The sequence below is a fragment of the Passer domesticus genome, chromosome 6 (assembly GCF_036417665.1).
Source record: "Passer domesticus isolate bPasDom1 chromosome 6, bPasDom1.hap1, whole genome shotgun sequence".
NCBI lineage: Eukaryota > Metazoa > Chordata > Aves > Passeriformes > Passeridae > Passer > Passer domesticus.
In genome coordinates this window covers 25,040,987-25,060,216 of record NC_087479.1, presented here as the reverse complement: position 1 = coordinate 25,060,216, position 19,230 = coordinate 25,040,987, and the positions used below count along the sequence as shown (strand labels likewise).

Sequence of the window (19,230 nt, the reverse complement as noted above, 5' to 3'; positions counted from 1 at the left end):
ATAAACTCACACATAAAGAGCAGAAAAAGGAACCATAGAAGCAAGGGGGGGAGATAAACTCTAAGGTTGGCAAAACAAGAGAGAGCAAAAGCATGCAACTTCAGAAGTAGAGAGAAGAAGTATTGATAAAAAGGTCCGTGTGGCCAGACTTACCACAGGTAATAGTTTGCACTTACACAGTGTTACTGTGCCAACCTGTTGGGCTACTCACAGTCTAAGACAACAGAAACGCAGAAAAAAGCCAGGGCCACACAGCTCATAGGCTCAACCAGGGCACTACTACTACTTGTGATGTGTGCTTATCTGAAAATGCAGCTCAGGAAAGCATTGTAGAGAGACAATGCCCCAGCAAAACTACAAAATTCGGTTTTCAGACAGCTTTCATGCTGATCTTGTGAAAATCTGCAACTGTGTATGAATGTTTAAATTGGCCATTTGTGACTGGATGAAGGTAGTTTTTTTATTCATTACAAAGAATGTGGATGTAACAGTGTTACAGCTGAGCCATCTCACTGATATCCCTTTCAAGAAAAATGCATCTCCTTGTATTGTGTGATCATGGGAAACAAATGCTGAGGATATCACCATAGTACAGAAAGCTTGTGTCAGAGGAGGGACTCAAAAATGAGCTGAGAATCTTAAACTTTGTATGAATTGAAAAACATTTAGAAAAGAAATTAGGGAAGTAATAACATAGGGAAGGTTGGTCGACATGAAGATCAGATAGATGATGGATGGATTGGTGAGATCACAAAGATATGAGTCAAGCTAGAGAAGCCTCTGGAAACTGCTACAGCATCATCACAGGTCATGCTTGAATATGCAGATGTACTTTTTGAAGTTATAATAATCAGTGAGTGAATAAATTTGTTAGCTAATTCTCATAATACATAAGGATGAATGAAATATTTAAATTGTATAAATAATTAAATTGTAAATTAAATTGTAAATTTAAATTGCAAGTTTAAAATGTATAAGTAAATTGTAGAGTCTTACATGTGATTACCAATGGTTGTTTTTGGTGGACCTTTCAGTTCATTTTTTTCTTTCTATTTTTCATTTAGCAAGACTAATATCTTACCTATTTTTTTAGGTTGCAATTAATTTCATCCCCCTCATCTCTTAATAGACTTTCTTTCATATGTACTTCCCCGGCCATAAAAGCCTTTTTAATCCTCCCAAGCCTCTTTTTACTTATTCTGGATTTGATGGTAATGCTACACTATGTCCTCAATAATTAGTTATGTTGTCCCAGGAGCAGGTCAGGTAATTAAGCAGGACTTGGAACTCTGGTCTCCCTCTGTGCTCTGCTGCTGAAGACAGGGCTGGATTGTGGCTGTGTGCCTCCAGTCTAACCAGTAATTTAGTCTGAAAAACCAGAGGGAAAGGCATTTGGCAGACACAGTGACTGATTTCCCTGCTGATTTGCATGCAGGTGATGGGTCCTGCTCTCCATGCCAAACTTTTTGCTGCACAAGAGAGCAACATGTTGCAGGTAGTGTAATACTTTGTTGTTTCTCTGAGCCTCAGCTTCAACGTTTTTAATTTTCTTAGCCTTGAGCTAAACAAGGAAGTCTCAGTGCTGCGGTGGCCAGCAGGCACACAGGCACTGGCAAATTGTCATGGTCAGGCAGCCTGGGCTGGGCAACAGCATCAAGTCTGGTGCATCATCAGTGCAGTAACATCCTTCTACTTTTTGACTTCACGTCAGCTTTCTCTAATTATGTCTCTGGTTTGTTAAGGAAATGGCCCTTCTAGGATTTTACTGCTTATGTGTATGTGTGTACACATCTCTCTGCCTACATTTTAGTTATTTCCTTTCTCCCTTTCTCTTTTTCTCTCTCCTCTGTAATTTTTCAGCCTATTCTTCAAATCCAATCACACAGATATAGAGAATCCAAAGATGTTTTGAACACAGATTTTCAGGTAAGGAAAATAAATCCTGTGAAATCCCCTTCATTTTGCATCTCTTTATAATCTCAGATGTATCAGCAATACTTTACAAAGCCAGTGTTTGGGTTTCTTTGTCACAGGAACTATCTGTGATACATGCACTAATTCAAACTTAATAGTCACTTTTCCTGAGGGCTCCCTTTTCATCCTAGATTGTTTGGTTTTTTAAATCAGATATCTTTCTTATTTATGTCTTACTGTTCTGTTTCCAGATAGCTTCTGACTGCTGTTTATTTTTCTCTATGAATTAACATGGTTTCTTGTTCTGAGTAATAAAAGTTTGTAACTTGAGAACCTCCTTAACACACGCGTATTGTATTTGTTATCCAACAGAGACACGGGAGGTCAGGTTTTCTCCATGATGGATTTTACAAGCTGGAGAAATAATTATCCTTCCTTGACCCTGTGTGCTTTGTAGTCAGAGCTGTTTTTCTCTCCAGGTTTGCTCAGTGTGTGTCATTCCACATGCTTGGTGGGGCAGGAAGATTGCCATATGTGGCCAGTAGTCTGCCCTTGCACAAAATTCACCCTGTTTCACTGTATTGCCATAAAACCCTAAAGCATTGTCCACTCACCTGGTGAAACTTGCAGGGCAAACTAGTGAGATGAGTTAATCTGCAGGAGGAAAAAGGAGAAACTAGTTGGATAATTTATACATAGTTTATACCAATCAAAAATGATGGTATTGATATGTGTCAGATTATTTATCAAAATATAGGATAAAATTCTAGATAATCTTTACTTTGCTCTTCCTGTTTTTTGACTCTATTCTTCTGTCCTGAATGCTCTTGTGAAAAAACCCAGCAGTTATGACATCTGAACATGATGAATCTTATGACCTAAATATATGCTATTGTCCACAGCTGTAACTGCTTTCAAGTAACCTTCACATTTGGTTGCTGCTATGTTTTATCATGTATGTTGTGGCTCTTTTTTCCCCCTCCCTTTGCTTTTCTATTGCTTTAAAAAGACAACAGAACATGCTGTGAGTTAATGTTTCACTTGTAAAAGGTTATGGATTAAGCTCAGCTGGTTTCTCAGGCTGACATGAGGTTCATGATTAGAAGAATGAAAACAAACATGAATTGAAAATGTCACTAACCTTTATCGGGCCCTGAAAATCCCTGAGCCTGCATGACAGGAGGCTTTCCTGTTTTCAACAGGATAAAAAAGATTGAAACAAAACAGCACGGATCTTGGCTATTTACATCTTTTAATGAATGCTCTTCACGTTTGGGTCCCTTTGTCAATCTCCCAGTTTTCAAGGGTTTAGCTGTGAAAAGTGCGGATGGTATCACATACTCTTATAAACCATGGAGTAGACATCTGTCTAGGATGCTTTTCCCTCCAAATTATGCTGAGTGCAAAGGACCACATTTTAAGCTTCATTTACAACTATACATGTATAAGGTAGCCAATTATCCAGTCTGAGTGTTCAGCAGCAGAAAAGCTGAATAAAACCATCTCTACAGAATGCAATTTTATTTTAGCAAAGTAGATCAGAGAAAAAAAATCATAAACTCTAAATGATAGTGTAGTTTGAACTTTCCAACAGTTTATTGAAAAAAACCACCAAAACAACCAGCCTATTCACTTAAAAAATAATGAGTTCTTGCTCTAGTTGCTGTGGTAGAACATGCCCTGTATTAGCAAGAGTAAGAGGAACACAAAGCCAACACAAACTGGCCAGAGTGGAAACCAAAACTGTCATTGATCTGGGATCCTTTGTTCTGTCAAGAGCACAGATCCAGGTTGAATACCTAAGATCTGCAAGTTGCAGGAGACTACTGCATGGTACGACTGCCCTTCTTTGGTGCTAGCTCTTCCATGCATTAGGGAAGAGTCAAGCATCATGTTTGCCCTTACAGACCCAGATATTCACTGCTTCCTTATCACCTTACATTGCCCAGCTGACTTGTTTCAGTCTAATCACTGAAAACACAAAAGAAATATCAAATGTTTTTTCATCTAAGAAGAAATATTTAGCTTAAATTTTTTCTAGCTGCATGTTTTAGGAACAGCTTTCCATTGCTTCACTGATTTCATAGGTAACCTGAGAAAATACTTTATGGAGGAAGAACACCAGGGGATCCTGTGGCCAAATCTATTTCCTTCCCCTGATCTATAAATGTCTGGTGGATATGGAATTTTTGACTCACAAAATCACATTTACCTTTTTCACAAAGTGAAGTGAGGCAATAGAGACCCACGCTTGGTACATAATTATTTAACATATCCTACTATTTCATGGTGCTACTCTGACCTGTAACTGAGATTTAATGAAGTGCTTTGGCAGAGAATTAATATTAGGGGGAACATAAAACTGCAATTTTTTAGTCTCACTTCATCCAATTATAGCTTGCTCTTACATTACATAATCTATTTTACAGTTTTCGGGGTAGAGGCAAGAGTGAGATCTTACAATATTTAATGAGGTCTTAGGTTTTTTATCTCTAGCTATTTTAGTCTTTTGTAAATACTGAGGGAAGTAATATTTGATAAAATTTCCTATGGATTCGTACTAATTTAGAACCCTATTCCACAGCTTAAAAATCGGCTGAACACTCAGCTTCTAAAGGTACGTGGACCTTGAGTTCTATTTATTGAAAGTCATAAACCAAATCTAGTGAGTTAACTGAAAATGAAATAAATAAAACTAGAGTTTTGGTTCCTTAAACAACTGAGCTGAGACTTACCAAGGAGGATTTGCAAGACAGCATCAAATTTCCAAGCGTCTTGCCACACACTGAATACACATCAACAATCCCACATTCTCTGGATGAAAAAATTAGGGAGCAGGGTGAAAAGCAACCATAATTATCCTTGGGAAGAAATACCAAGGAGCGTTAGGGACATGACTGGCAAAAGTGTCTCATGCCTTGCTAGTACCTGAATTGCCTCTCTGCCCCCTGTCCAAAGTCATCTTGGAGAAGAGGAAAAAGTGTCTCTATAACCTTGTAAATCCATAATTATGAGTGAAGGGTGAGGCATGTCTCTGCTTGATGCAGTTTGGTGGTTAAGATGCTCACATGGAATACAGAAATACAGAAGTCTAAGGGGGATTTGGTCCTGCCTGATCCCAAGGAAACACTTGTGATACTACTACTGCTACTACTACTACTACTACTACTACTACTACTACTACTACTACTACTACTACTACTACAACTGGCTGGGAGAAGAAGGGTTGGAATGAGGGAATGTCTTCTGAGGTTAGACATCCTCAGGATATATCTGACGTGTCAGCTCTTGAGTGTGAGGCAGGTGATAGAAAACTTGTTCTGGGAATGTCAGTGCATTTAGATGTGAGATTGACATCAAACTGCTGAGTACTTTCAAGACCTGAGCACTTCTGCTCATTCTTTGTGCAGAAACTCAGTCTCCTAGGTTTCTCTTGTGGAAACTTGCAGAAGTTTTGATGATTTCAATTTTGTATTTTTGATTTGGGTTCTTAAAGTGGTGTCAATATTCTGCATACTCCTCTGGAATCTAATTCAAGGAGGCAACTTTTTAAATGTACGTAGTGTGTAAAAGCACATGGAAGCACTTTACTTTTCTAAAAAAGGTGCATGGGCAATTCACTTTTTTTTGATACTATTTGGACAGGACATGTACATATTTTCAGCATAAATGAGTCAGAATTACACTCTTGGGCTCTTCAGTACCTCTATCTATCTATCTATCTATCTATCTATCTATCTATCTATCTATCTCTCTCTCTCTCTCTCTCTCTCTCTCTATCTGCCCTAATACATTTTCAGACACTGAATATATATTAAATTAGCCACAAAAGCTCTATGGGCCAAAGTTCCAAAGGCACTTATGCATCTTTGTTAATTTTTTAAATGGCATTTTACTGCTGCATTACCTGCCATGTGGTAATAGAAATGCAGAAATAAAAGAGAAGGTGATGGGATTTTCATTTTGTTTTCAGTTGTAATAGTTAAAATCATGTACTATTTTTTGGGGAAAAAAAAAGAGAAAAGAACCGCACTGAGCAATGTAACATTTTTTAGTTTAATTTGACAAGTTCTTGAGAGCAGTTTCACTTAATACATGGTGCTATATAATGTCTTGGCTTAGTCTGGACTGTGGGAGAGTGAAGCACAAACTCAGGCATAACTCAGTGACCATTGTTTTCAGTGTATAAAATAACAGGCACACCTGATTTATAACCAAAGTTAGGAGCTAGTGACACTTGGCATGTGAAAATTCCTGTTTACCTTGGTGCCAGTTTCTGCCCAACTTTGCCAATGTACTTTTGTCTTGGTCTGAGCACTTTTGACTGTTCAAGGAGAAAGGTTTCCTTCAGCAGAGAACTGAACCAACTGTTTAAAGGGTGTTTTTTCCCTAATAAAACCTTACAGCACTTTTATGTGAATTTAGTGCTTGTGAAAGGCCCTGCACTGACAGCCCAAGGAACAGAGGCCCTAAGTTTGTTCACAGTGCAGACAGGGGTGGTAGCAGCACTCCTGCCCTTCCATACTCACACATGCTCTTCACAGCCCAAACATGATTACCTGTTAAAAGACTGATGTAGTCTCTGATGCTCTTCTGTTATTTGACTGCCATCTGGGACTGCCACACGACTGTAGCCAGATTCTGACTGGGGAGTGGTTTTGTGGTGTGGATGCCTGCACATAACCTTCCTCTTCACAAGGTATACAATAACTTCTACCAGGTAGTCTCCTTTTATTGGATTTGCACCAGTTGGATTTGCACCAGTAATCTCCAGTGAGCAAAACATCTTTAATTTAATTCAGCTCTTTAGCTCAGCTGAAATGTGATGATTAAAGTAGTAGAGGAAATGTCCTTACATAATAGAACCAGAATAGAAATGCTTATGTTGGCATCACCAATAGTAATACAAAGTGTAAGGGTAAATTTGTATTAAAATCAGAAGCTGCATGCAGTGTATTCAAAGTCTATAACTCCAGACAGCAAAGGTGTTAGAGACAAGAAGCCCTGTCAGGATTATTGGACTGCACAGACACTGAGGTTTTGTGTTTAACACACACCCCCTCTTGCATTAGCTGGACAGACTGTCCCACTGGGGCCAGCCTGATCTGAGCAGGTTACATCACCCATTTCCTCCAAAATGAGAGGAGGTTGGTTATGTATAGAGAGCAGCCCAATGCTGGGAGTGTTGCCAAGGGATGGGGGGAAAAGATATTGCCACCACCATAAGGTGAGGGAGGGTGGGGGGGACCAAGCAGACCCAGCACCCTGGGCTCAGCAGAAAAAGAGGCTCAAGCATTTTAGGCAGTCTTAGGCAAGAAAATCAGTATGAAGGTGGTTTAGCAAAGACATGGTACCTCTAGGTATAAAAATTAGCACAGCTCTGGGTATCTACAACAGCTTTTTTATAGATATCTTGAAGGTTTAAGCATTTTTCAATGTGTATGTTGCAAATTATGGCTGAGTTTTGTGGACTGTTTTTAGCAAGTTAAGAGAAGGAATTGTGGTATTTTTGACTTTGTCTTCTTGTTGAGAATTTCTGAAGTTACATGAATTATGGTCTGTGAAATAGTCATGGTGAGGTAATTAATATTTTCACCGAGGCTTTAAAATACAGGAGGAATGAAACACTTTGGCATGGAAAAGGCACTTCTGGTCTGGCACTGGCACTTACTGGAGCTCAGAGGAATACTTTCTAAGGAAAAAAACCCCTAAACCTCTTAATATTTGTGTGAGTAATATAAAGATTACTGACTCTCTTGATGAACTGTCCCATTGTGAACTGAGATTAAATGCCTCACTTCATATTTTCCTGGTGATTCAACTGTGAGGGATTTGACTCTTCATTACTAATTTCCCTTAAAGAATAATTTAAAACTATTAAACCTCAGTGAATTTGAGGTTGGATTCAGTGCAACTGACTATGTTTAGAATTAAATACAACAATTCAATGATAAAGAACTTATTTTACAACAGTGTTGTATTTTGTGATGACGTGATTTCAATGGATACACAAAAATATGGCTGACTGTTTCCTTATTTTCTTCTATGCTCTGCTTGTACTTCTGAAAGACCTACTGGCATCTTGTAATAATCTTTATGTTTAATTTAAGCATATTAAGAATATATATTAAGAATTGGGAGAAGATGAGTTTGAGAGAATTAATGTGAGTCACCTGTCCACCAATATCGCACCTATAAAGAATTTTTCCTAGAGGGCACTGAAATTTCTGTGTGATTCCAAGCTGCAATTTGTCTTAACCAAGCTTATTTCAATGCATTTCATCTTATGGGTCCCTCCAAATGCTTTGTACACAGTACCTATGTATATTTGATAATTTAGAAAGTCTTGCTGACAAGTAATTTCAAGTGATTCTGTTCATGATCCACAGCAGGATTATTACAGATGGATGCATGGCAGTGTCTTAGATTTCTGGTGGAACAGCATTTAGGATATGAACCTGAATACACACACAGTACTGGGAGGATAATTGTACTTGGTTTAACAACACTAATTTATTGAAACAGGCTCATTATCTGGCCCATAATTTACAACCTGAGTTTAATGTGTCCTTTTCTCTCTCCTCTCTCTGGCACTGTCTTTTTCTCCTTCTCATCCCATCATCCCTGTCCTCTTTCCATCTGTCTCCCTGTGAAATCATGGACAAGTAGCAGAAGCCTGAGCTACCATCTTTGCTACAGTGTGAAAGATGACTGCATGTAAATAACACTCCCTCAGCTTTGCACCATCATCAGTGACTCTGGAGGCCTCTGTGCCATGTATTGTCCTTGGGACAGTGTCACTGAGATGACAGGGAGCTCTCATCAATCTGGGCCATCTAATAAAAGGGCAGCTCCTCAGTGACTAAGCTCTCGCTGTGCTTTTGCTTCCATAAGGGATGCTTAGATGCGTTAGGACCAGCAAAAACACCCCGTGCACCACTTGCAGTCTCAAAATAGAGCTTATGCTGCATAGAAGTGGCTCCAAAGACTTTTTCTGGCCCTCTGTGCTGGGATGACTGCTGTGCAGCACGCGTGCAATGACTGCATCCTGATGAGGAGTGGTGTCATCTGATGCTAAATGACAAGGCTGCAAACCAAACACAGGAAGGTCTTTACTTGCTGCAACAGCTGCTCCCACTGCTAATTGATGCTGTGAATCTGTGGCATCATCCCAGTGCTTATTTTAGGCTGTTTCCAGCTGTGAAGGTTTTTGTCTCACAGCTAGTGGTATCTGTGCAGCTGGCAGAGGGAGGTAAAAATAAACACAACTAATTCAGCAAAGCAATGAGAAAAAATGTACAAAGAAATATAAAAATATTATAAGTCAAGGTTATTTCGGAGTTTGAGTGGAGAGTGACTGATCTGGCCTGGAAAAGGGTTGATCACCTGCCTGTGACTATCAAGAAAATGGGAAGATTTTAAAGTGAATTTGGGACTTATTAAATTTGTTGGATGACAAAATTTTCCAAAGATCAAGCTCTAATGGCACTATTGACAGTTCCTCTACAATGGCCTACACATATGCTCAAACATTTACTGAGGGGGAGGCATTGTGAAGAATGAAAATTCATATATTATTTTCATTAACTCCTTGCCTCTTTCCTGAGTCTCAGTTAAGCAGCTACTGCTAATTAGAGGCCTTCCCCTCCCCTGCTTTTAATTTGGATCGTTAACCTTAAGAAATAAAATTTGTACCATCAAACTCACTTCTCCCCTTTGCCCACCTCTCTTTCTCTAACACCCAAGTTAAAACAGCATTAAGGATGGCTTCAAAGAAAATATGCAAACATATGAGACCCTAACCCCCTGCTGCCCCTACTTGCAAGGTAAGACACAACCAGCTGGTCTGCAGGTCATGTCCTCCAGTTGAATATCTATCCGGTTTGAAATCAGCCTGTGTAGAGGCAATTTTAGAGGAAAAATATCAAAGTGGATTTTACAAATTCTTTATAATGTTTAGATGCTCTGACTATTGTAGGAACCTTGGCATTGGAAAATTGTCATGAAGAGAAAATCTGATGCTCAAAAAGCCTACTCCCTGTTTATGTGCTTCTAATTATCTTACCAGCTGGTGAAAACAACTATAAATATGTGTAACCACTATTATTTTAGACCTCATTAAGCATCTGAATGTATGTAGTTCTGGAAATTTGTCTTGAATTTCAGTGACAAGAAACATAAATACTTATATAGTTATTTCAAATGTAAGTTTCCTAGTTTTAATTTCAGTTAAATCTAGGGAGTTTTCCTCCTTAAAACAGAATTTGATTGATCTTATTTCAGTGACTTTTTCCAGAGATTTATATTTTTTAAAAAATGCTTGTAGTTGTCTACCATTTTGTGAAAAATGTAGGTCACATGTTTGTTAATGCCAAAACCATTAACTTAGAAATGAATTCTAATTTTCCAGATGGAAATATATCAACTAAAGTTTTGCCTCAGAGTTATGGATATACCAACACAAGCAGTACATTGGTTTCATGGGTGGGGAGCCTGCTCTAGCAGTGCCAGATTATGGCCTGAAAATGCTGACCTCTGCTCGTTTTAAATATGTGACAAATTTCTTCTTGCCAGAACTTAGGGAACTGGCATTCTCAGGTCAGTCACGTTACCTAGAATGCAAATATGTTCTACCTACAGGAGCGAGACACGAACTAACAGAAGGGTAAAATAAATGAACTTCACTTGATTTTATCAAGTTGCTTTACTTGATAACCTTGCTCAGCTATTCTATTTACAATATCATGAAGTGTTTTCTTAATGCATTCTGATCTGTTTCATAAGGAGAAATGCTACCTAGAAACACAGAAACAAACATTGCAACAGAAAAGAAGCAAGTTCCTAAAACAATATTTAGTTAATCTGCAATAACAGAGAAGTCCCAACTTGATCTCTTTGTTTCAGGATATCCATTTCCTAAAGTTTCCTGTAAGTTTGGATATCTCCACTGGTGTAGAGATATATTAATACTGTTATATGGCAGTGGACTATGATATGAAATAATATGTCTTTATATAAGCAGTTTGTCCAGCATCACTACATTTATATTGATGAATTTAATATAAACATTGATAATTTATGTTGATTTGTATATTGATAAATTTAATAAAATATTTTAAAGTAGCTACAATTAATTTAAGTTTAATATCCCAACACAGTGGAATAGTATTAAGTAGGAAAGAAATTTGTCACCCTTCACTCAAAGGAACACTTTAATGTTCTTATTAAGGAACAGTTCAATTACCGATATGTGAGTAAATTAGGAGAAGTTTTATATTTGCTCTTATCTCATATTTAAACATTTTCAGTATTAAAAAAAAACCCATCCCTTTTTAGTTTTCCAAAAAAGTATGAGTGAAGCTCATTAGAAATGGATTTACATCCAATAAGCCCTGGCTGGTAATAGGAGTTCTCTTGGGAAAAGAGTGTGCAGTGGTTAACTTTCAAAGACATCTATTAGAAAAAAATTGGATTGCTCTGGATTCATGATTTTGTTAATGAATAATGTTGAGCACTGAAATGTGTGCATTAAAAAGAAAACTAGACAATGTTCTTCTACATGGGAACAAAGCTTTCCAGAATATTTTGCACAGGCAGAGGATAGATGACATCTGTCCAATACTAGAGGAGGTTTTGTCATCAATGCTGCTGAGACCAGGATTTTATTCAGTGAGTTTGCATTTTGCTTTAGGGTGGGGCTGTAGAGTTAAGACCTCACGTAAGGATGCAGCTCCTGTGAAAGTCACTTGCTGCCTGCCAGGCTGCTGTTTTGAAACCTGTGAGAAACACCAGTGCCAGTACAACCAGAAAAGCAACAAGTTACACAATTCCTTAAACTCTAACTTCTCTTCACAGTATTGCTCCAAATTCTGTATCTGATGAGGCTGTCACTCAGCAGCTTATGCCAGATAGTCAAAATAAAAGAGGGAGATAATCCCAATTTTTGCCCACAAGCCTGCAATTGTTGCAGTGGAATGAGTGCTGCTGAACAAAAGGTCTCCTCATTGCTGAAACACTATGCTTAAAGCATCCCCTCAAATAAAATCACTCAGAATGATTTCCATGGATGTCCTACCTAAAGGGACAGTGACCCAGGGAGAAAAAAGCCTGAGAGTTGGGGAGAAGAAAAACTTCCTTGGATAAATAAGAATCAATGATTTTTTAGAACTTTTTTTTCCCCCAGAACATCCCATTCCTTTTATCAAGCCACCTAGGTAGATTCTTGAATCCACCTCCTGGAAAGGAGGCATAAACCTGCTGCCTGAGCTGTCTTAAGAGCTTGATCAAGCAGTGAGGTGCCTTTTACTACATGGAAACTAGAAGGTCAGAAGGGGAAAAAGTACTGACAAGACGGTGATTATGAGCATTAATCATAACAATATCAAGGTCTTATATAGCACTTTTCATCAGGAGATTTTAAAGCACTGTAAAAAAGAAATGAGTCTTATTATGTCCATATTTTAGATCTAAAATGTGACCCCCAGTACGTTAAGGCTTGTTCTCTGAAGGGGAAAAAAAGACTTCTAGAATCAACAATACTTACTCTTTGTTAAATTTCTAATCAACACAGCGAATGTTTTTAAATCTACTTTTCCTGTGGATGTGTAAGGGAATTTTAGTTGCTTTACTTTAACTTGATATAGAACTAATTAATAAATATAATTTTTATAAGGATGCTGCCATCAGCTGATTGAACCAGTACATTGACATTTGCAGGACAAATTCAGAAAATTCTGTTAACACATTCAGTGATGTTGCTGGTTACAGCTTCATTTGCTGGGGATTGGTAACTGCATATCTGCATATTGCAATGACCAGTAAAACAGATCAGCTTAAACCACCTCCTGTCAGCCCTCAGGAAGCAATGAATTCCGAAAGCCAGCATTTCCTAGGATTCCTAAGACTGATGCCAGTCCTGAGCAGTGGCCCCAGGCCACCCTTCCCCTTGGTTTGTGATGTCCTGTGATATGGAATATCTCTGGTCATTTTGGGTCTGCTGTCTCCTCTCAGTTTATTGTGTCCCCCCAGCTGACTTGCTGTTGGAGAGGTGTGAGAAACTGATAAGTCCTTGAGTTAGCATAAACACTGCTCAGCAACAGCCAAAGCAGTGTGTTATCAATATTATTTTCATCCTAAAGCCAAAAAACACAACTCTGCACTACTAGCTACTAGGAAGAAATTTAACTCTGTCCCATCTGAAACCTGGACAGCAAGGCAAATGAAGCACTGCCATTGTGGTATCTTTTGGCTTGGTTAATAAAACAGCAATACAATAGTTACTAAAATAGGTAAGGCTTGTATTACTGCAGAGAACTGGGATGTCCTCCAGATGGGCAAGTCAGAAATTACTTAGCTGCAATCCTTATCTTGAAATCTTTTTTTTGTTTAAGTAACTATTAAAAAAATGCTGAACATTCAGGTGTAGCAGAAATTTTGGGCTTCAGAGGAAGGTTAGAAGAAAATGCTGATTTCATCAGGAGCCCATAGCCCACAGATTTCACGCTGCTTCTCCCTTGAGGGCCATAGTTCCATATCCCATAGCAGGAAAGTGTCTCTAGAGAGAGATGAATCACAGCCTGTTACATCAGTGTGACAAATGAGTGATGTCAGATTTCCTGCTTGAATGTAAATGCACAACACTGAGCACAGCTCCCCGCTTTAACTGCTGAGGGTGGAAACTTACCCTTATGGAGGCTGGCACTTCCCTGCTGAGCCCATCCTCTCTGAGCACTCCTTGAAGGATGACAGACATGGCATCTCTTCTCATCTTACCTGTAGCTCCCTATTTTTACTCTCTTTCAGATGGCAAAATGCCTCTTGAGCCACCCCTCTGCCACTCCTTCTGCTCTCATGCGTGTCTCTTGGAAAAGCAAGTTCTGAGGACAGATGCTGCTTTCTCCTTTTATTACTAGTGCACCTCTCTGCAGAGTCTTATGATACACCACAAGTTACAGTTCATAAGTGGACACATGTGAAAATATTATAGCTACATGTTCTCCATGCCATTAATTTAACCAGTATTGACTCTGCCCCCATTTCATTGGTGTTATCTTACAGTGAGAATTAACAGCTGTGAAAATTTAGCACCCACTTTTCCAAGATCCTGGTCATGAGGTCAGAGTGCTGAGGTGTGTTAATCAGTTTGGTGTGCCTCCCCTTTTCTTTTCTGCTGTGAATGGCCTTTACAGGGTAAGTAAGTACTCTGCTTTGTCACTGTCCCAGTACAGCAAATTATGTTCTTGTTATGCATCACACTGCTAATTTTTCTGAATGGATAATATTGATTAAAATCTATTTAGCAATAAGACACAATTTATGAATGCAGTAAACTTATTTTGGAGGGAGTTTACTTTTTGTTTTTCCTGATCACTGGATAAAATATGGTAAAGAATATTAATTCTGCTGTGGTAGAATACTTTGACAAGGTGTTGAAATCCTTGCATCTAAGACAAAGGTACAGCTATATTTGAAGCACTGAAATAAAAATTGACATGGGTTCAGAGTATAGGTCTCAAGGCCAGGATATTCACCTTCTATACTAATTTTCTGTTTGCTAAACCCATTTAATAACAGATTTAAAATACTGAAGAAATGGGCAGTACATGTGCATCTCAGGTAACCCTGGGAAAAAAAAAAAACAGTTTAACATTTTCAAGTCTGAAAATGAAAGTCAGACTATTTCAAAAGAGCAGATTAAGAAATCTCCCTCACATTCCCACAGAAATCCTTCCTGGACCTGGTCAAGATGTATTTAACTTGGTGATATGGCTGAAGATGTTAAGGGAAGTTATTGAAGCAACTGTAACTAACGCCACAACAGGCTGTGAGCACAAGCGAAAAAATTAAAATTACTAGTACATGTGTTCTGTTAAAAATTTTAACCTTTTAAATTACTGAAATAGCTAGATAAAATTGGGAAAAGAAAACTCCATGAGAAATTCAATCTGAGTGTCCTGCAGCATCCAAAATGGTTTTTCTACTACTCCCTTTATTTGTGAAATAAGCAAATCAACGAGTGTTATTTTCTTCCAAAAGTGTTTAAAAAAAAACCTTTCTAAAACAAAATTTATCAGAAATTAGTATATTTCTTGAGACTGTGCCTGAATACCCCTGAGTTAATTCACTCCAATTGATACTACTAGCATTTTACCTTTCTACATCTTCTCTTCAGTTGTAATCAGCTGCTTTGTAATAATTTGTTCCAAAGAGAAATAAATGTAACATTTTTTTCTTTATTACTATTTTTTAATTTATTTATTTGTCACTGTGTGCTGCCATTTCAAATACCAGCAAAATGCATGCCAGAGCCACAGAGGTATTTTGGTGGTTTTTCAGAAGAGGAAAGATGAGGGTAGGCATTGGAAAATATTTTACTATAAGCCTTACATTTGCAAACTAAACCAAATAACAGAAGCCTATTAAGTGTATTGCACAGCTGACCATATGAAAATCAAACGTGAATAAAATTGTTTTGAAAACTCCAGTTCACAGAAGGAAGTGTAGTGTAGTATAGAAATTGTTAGGTAAAATTGTACAGGGTTTCTGCATACTCCAGCTGCACTGAGAAACACTGTGTGGAGAAGGGGTTAAACCAGAGCAGGCAGCCCTACCACAACAGGGATATTTTGTCATCTAACAACAAAAGTATTACACTGCTATATTTAAAGGGCTTATATGGAGGATCAAGACTTCCTATCATCTTTAGTTCTGTGGAAGAATGGAACAGAACCTGAAATAGAAAGCAGTCTTATATGTGGGGGACTTGACAAGTTTGTTTCTGTGTTATTCAGTTAATTTTTGCTGTCATTCTCCAGCATAGCTCTTGAATCCATTCAACCTCTAATAGCATGAGAGACTCTTTATTCACTGAGGAGGTGTTGATTAATCAAATTATGCAAGGAGTTGTCTGAATTTTCTTCTTAGAATTCAAATGCTCCAATGTAATTATTCAGTGAAAAATTTGCACAATTTCACTGGCACTGATCACTGCTGTAGCTGATGTGCTCTGATAAAGTCCAGTGTTTCTGGGAATATACTTGGGTCTAGAGTACCAGCTTTTTTAATGATCAATAAGAATTTGAAATCTCATAGTCCTCACACCAAGATTTTCTTGAGGATTAACCTGAAATAAGCTATAATCATGTCAACTCTTGTAGTATTTTTGATATCTTACACTGTGTTGGAGTTTGCACCCCGGAGTGCCAAGCCAGCCAGGAGCAGGGAGTTAAGCTAACCAAAGTGGTGCTACCTTTGACTGGAGCTTGGCAGACCTGGAGAGACATGGGTGAGGACCAGCTGACTGAGGAGTCACCTAGAGGAGGTGCTGGGGGTGCCAAAAGGTGCAAACACCCCCATCTGCCTGCCCTGGGATGACTGACTGGGCTATCTGAAGGTCTCTCAATCAGCACTGCTCTCTCACATTTAGGGAACTGGCTGGTGCCCACAGTGTTCAGCACTACTCATAATCAGACTTTTGAATGTGTCTGTCCACTTAAAGGAGCACAGAAAATGGCTAAAATATTAATTAGATAATAGTTCTGCTTTAGTTAATTTGAGAAAATGAATGGAAAGCAAAAATATAGAAAGAGGAGTACATGCAGGGCTTATTCCATATGCTACTTTTTTTTTAAAGAGAGAAACCAAGTCTTGCAGGATTCCATTTTTCTATTCTTATGAATGATGCTGACATTCTGAGCTTTTCGATGCAAGGGACAGGAACATATTTGAAGTATTTCTGCTAGGGTCCAGTACCAGTACAAATATAATATAAATATGTTGAATAGTATTTCAGTGCTCTATGTTTTATGGAAAATTTTGGTTGGTTTTTTTTTTGTGGGTTTTTTTTGTTTGTTTGTTTTTTGTTTGTTTTTTGTTTGTTTTTTTTTTTTTTTTTGTTCATGAGGTTTCTTACATTCACCTGTTTAATGTAATGTCAATAACTGAACCTCTTTTTCCTTTTAATCTCCACAGTCTGAGAGGAAAATACCCTGTAGGTATTTTGTTGAATTGGTGAGATTATTAAACAAATAGAAAAGCTTATTAGACTATCAGTAGCAGTCTAGGAAAAGAGCTAGCCAAAATTGGGTAATTTCCACTCCATAAGAAATTCAGATGTTTTGAAATTTGTTTTTGTATCTAACACTCTAATACTAAATATAAAAATGATGGTTGTTTCTTTTGGTTTAAATATTACTCTATATATTTCCAAAGTTTTCAAGTGCTCCTGCTCTGTACACCTTGCCTGGCTGTGCTGCTCACAGAGCTGGGCTTCACTGGACATCTCCAGAGAAATGCAGCCCAGCTGGCTGGAAGTCCCCTCTCTGAAGGGATGCAGGGGCTACAAGCAAGTGCCCATCCCTCCTGTGAAGCACAGTGGTAACTGAGACAGAGGCATAGATGCCTAGATGTGAAACACAATGTTTGTTTATGAAGAAACAAAAAAAAAACCCAACCTGTATATTTTGACTGGAACCAGTCTGAGCCTCAGAGAAATCCTTTCCAGTGGAAAACTGAGAATGACACAGGACTGAAGCAGTTAGGTTAATTCCAGTTCTGCAAAACAGATGTTTTCAAAGAGAATAGTTAATACAGGGAAAGGTCTGGGCAGATCTTCTTTGTTGTCCTAATGACACGACACATCTAAACTTTTAAAAAGAACGGAATGTTTTCTCCAAAAACTGGTGGGTTTTTTGTTCTATAAAAAGTCTCATAGTCCTGAGACGTGAAAAGCAACAGAGAACAGTAAAATAGAAACCAAGGAGAATTGGAGATTAAAATGTTATGGTAAGGTTATACACAATGGAGGTATATGCAGAGAACACCCAAATACACTAGGAACAGTATGAATCCCTTCCCTTAAAGTTTAAACTAAAGGCCACAAGAATCCCAATTGGATTTTGTCTCAGGCAAAACTGACACTATAGCTCTCTATAATAGTAAGTAATTTGAGTGTATGTATAAGTCTCTCGCTCTCTCTCTCTCTCTTTCTCTCTCAATATATCTCCAAAACACTAAGTAACATTTAGAAGATGGAAAGAGAGAGAGACTGCAAACATACATATGAAGAGTTTGCCTACTATAGGTGGAATTTAAAGTTAGACTTGTTTGACTTGGTAAACGTGATCTTTCTCTTTAAGTTCATCCTTAAATTTTAAAGCATAATTTGTTTTGATTGAATTTCTAATGTTAATTAGTGAGGCTTGCACTGTTAAAGACATCAAGAACATATAATTATGTTCCTTATAATTATACCATAATTGTTTTAGTATGTTAAATGATCTAATAGATTTTTTCCTGTTTCAACAGCAGCATTACTACCATCTCTGTTTTATGAGATAACTGGCAAGCATTCAGTAGGTGCTTTCAAGCATTTCAAGTAAAGTTTTTATGGGTATTCATCTACTAATGAAATATTCATGCATTATATTTTTCTCTATGACAAGTGACTTTCACTGAAGCGCCTAATGCTTGGTTTGCTTAGACAGATATAACATTCAATCAAACTAATGGAAACTGTGGAGTACTGTTATACTGGTTATTACTAAATCAAATTCTCTTGATAAATATTGACTCTCTGATGTTAAAAAGCATTTCTAGCATGATGCATGGATAGTAAAGCAATAATCTGGCCCCTTGTTAAAAATGTTAATATTACAGCTGTCATCATTTAACAATTAACATGATTTCCCAAGTGGAGCAATGCCTTAATCTTGGAGTATTAAAAAATACAATCTGTATGTTGTTTGAGATTTTCCATATTGTGCATGCATTCACTCCCAATGCAGAACACTTTGACAAGTTTATACTACCAGCAAAATACGTACACATTCTCTGCTTAAAATTTCATGTTTCCTTCAAGTATCATTACTTTCACCCACGTCAATATGAAGAAATCAATTTTGGTAATTTCATAGGCAGGATGCTAATGATCCTCCTACAAAACAGTTGGTAAAGGCCTTTAGGGAATTGTCTGGGCATACTGATGTCGTTTTTCCTACTTGCTGTCTGGTTGCTAAATCTCATTAAATGAATCTAAAATAAATAAAATATTTTCCCACAATACTTTTCACGTGTGTTCTTTTGACAATTTTTGCAAGAAAAACGGGGTACAAATGTGAAGTTGTTGACAAAGCAATGAATAAAACATGCTTCATGCTAGGTTTTTAATTTATTAAAGTTCAGGGGCCAATATTATGCTTAATTGTAGCACTTCTGCATATATACGGAAATTGTGACTCCATCAGCTTAATATATCCCTGGTCAACATGAACCCATGGAGGAGGAGGAGGCCATAAAGATGATCAGAAGGAGTGAGCA

At 37.8% G+C, this 19,230-nt stretch overlaps 1 long non-coding RNA gene across 1 annotated transcript in view; it reads right to left on the bottom strand.

Annotated features, from left to right (window-relative positions):
- LOC135302912 (uncharacterized) overlaps nt 1-19,230 on the bottom strand; it is an 80,812-nt gene that overhangs the window by 29,882 nt on the left and 31,700 nt on the right. Inside the window, exons 7-8 of the long non-coding RNA XR_010364467.1 lie at nt 17,367-17,466; nt 2,529-2,568 (exon numbers count right to left, since the gene is read on the bottom strand). This is a non-coding gene — a long non-coding RNA (uncharacterized LOC135302912). The remainder of the gene's footprint in view (nt 1-2,528; nt 2,569-17,366; nt 17,467-19,230) is intronic.